Consider the following 2,238-nt stretch of genomic DNA (forward strand, 5'->3'; position numbering starts at 1 on the left):
GGGGAGGGGGCGGGGCAGAGGGGCGGGGCTCCCGGCGGCCCCTGGGGCTGCGGGGCTCAGCCTGCCCGGCGCCCCCTCTCCGCGGCACTTCGTCTGCTCCCCACGCCCTTCTGGATCCGCTCTGCTCAGAGGTCCTCCATTTGGTGCGCGGAAACCCAAAAAGCGTGAGCGCGGTCAAAGCGGGGAGTGGCGGAGGCCTCTGGATCTCCCGGGACCCCTCAAAAAGCAAACCATCTCCCTGTGTGTGCAAGCTCAGGCCTCCTGGAACCATTCGGTTTACGGGGAATTCAAGTTTAAGTGCACGGGAGCCCCCCCCCCCTCCATTGCCTGCAGGCAAGCTCTGGGCAGATCTGGGTTCAAATCCCAGTGCCCCATGCCTGGGGGTAAGGCGGAGCGGGGGCGGGAACGGAGCCACAAACTCCTAAGAGCTCCTCATCTGTGAAATGAGATTTACCCACCCATCCCTCGGGTGTTGATAAAATGAGTGCGGGCCAAATGCTGAGAGCACGTAAGCGCTCCATAAATGTTAACTGCTGTCATTTTTATTATTGCCGTTTTTATGAAAAGGGGTTTGAATCCCAACTCCATCACTGCCTCTCTCTGGGCCGTGTGGATCCTGTGGCTGCTGAGCCAGTTTTCCGCGCTGTAAAGTGGGGACCAGCCTCTTCTTCGAGGCTGTTGTATGCAGTTGGCGCTCCATAAATCCACACTTGTGCCCAAGCGGAGGCGGAGGATGGAGGCTTCTGCAGAACTACTCCAAGGTCTCCCAGAGCCTCTGGAGAGTGCAGCTTGGCTCATGGCCCACCCGCATTCTCTTTACAACCTGGTGACCGCGCCAAACGGCGGTCTCTGGGGCGCGCAGCGGGGAGCGCTCCCTGGCGGTGGTGCCTGCCCAGTGGCGCCCTCCCGGGATCCTGCCGAGTTGTGGGTTCCTTGGTGATTCGCGGCTGTGCGTGGTTTGCGTCGTCCCAGAGACCAGGGCGCGATGTTTTCTCGTTTTCCTGTGCGAAACTCTTTGGGAAAGAAAGAGAAGGAGGAGAAATGATACCAATCTGCCCAATTCTCTCCCTTCCCGAGGTGCCCATCAGGTCTAGTCTCTTTCCATCTTCCCTCCCCGCCCAGTGCTGGCTCCTTTCAATTCTTTCAGCTCCGCCTACCACCTCATAGTCTGTTTTCCCCTTAACAGACCCAGGATGTCTTCGAACAACTGTGTCAATTCACGTCCCTCTTCTGCTTAGATCCCTTTATTCCTCCCACCTTTTCAGAGTAAAAGCCCAAATCCTAACCACAGCCCACAAGGCCCTGGATAATCTGCCCCCCTCTCCTTCTTCTCTCCTCTCCTCCCACCTTCCACCGTTCACTCCCTCCAGCCACATTGGCTTCCTGGCTGTTTCTCGAATATTTATGGATTCCATGAAATAACCCTTTGAGCTAGTTCTTTTGCCCCAAATTTACAGATGAGGAAACAGACTCAGAACGAAGCCCCTCACCCAAATTATGTTTATGGTCCTTGTCCTCAGGGACAGGGTATCTTCCTGAGATCCTCCAGCCCACCCATTTTGCAGATGGGGAGGATGTGGCAGAGTAAGGCTCCGAGCCAGCGCAGGGACTGGGCCACCCCTGACTAGGGATGGGCCTTATGTTGCCTGCCAGGTTTTAGGCTCTCTCCCCGGATGGAGCTGGGGAAACCTGCCAGATTCTCACTACAACCTTCCGGCATTCCTTTACTCAGTGATTATTTATGGATGCCAACCTGATGGCACTAGAAACAGAGTCAGACTCCAGGCTTGAAACTCAAAGACCAAGGATTTATTGTACAGTTTCAACCAAATAAGATAACTGCAGCTGCTCTGGCCCCTCTCCATTCTGCTCTGGGAGCTTGGAAACCACCCCCACCTCTGCCTCCTGGAAAACCTGTTCCAATCTCTCCCTCTCTGGAGCTCATAGGGAAAACTTCCCACCCCTCACCTGGTCTACAAGATGGTTCTATCAGACCTCTAACCACCTGTCCAGCCACATCCTCCTTCAGAGCCCTCATCCCCACCCAGCAACACTGACCTCTCTCTGTTCCTCAAATATTCTTACCTGACTTCCAACCTCAGGGCCTTTGTGCTGGTTGTTCCCTGGCCTGAAGTGCCCTTCTATCATGTCCTCAAGGCTGGCCTCTTCTGATTATTTAGGTCTCTGTTTAAATGTCACCTCTGAGAGACCTTCCCAGATTACCTCCATGCCCTTTCA

The sequence above is a fragment of the Plecotus auritus genome (assembly GCF_963455305.1).
Source record: "Plecotus auritus genome assembly, chromosome: 6".
Taxonomy (NCBI): Eukaryota; Metazoa; Chordata; class Mammalia; order Chiroptera; family Vespertilionidae; genus Plecotus; species Plecotus auritus.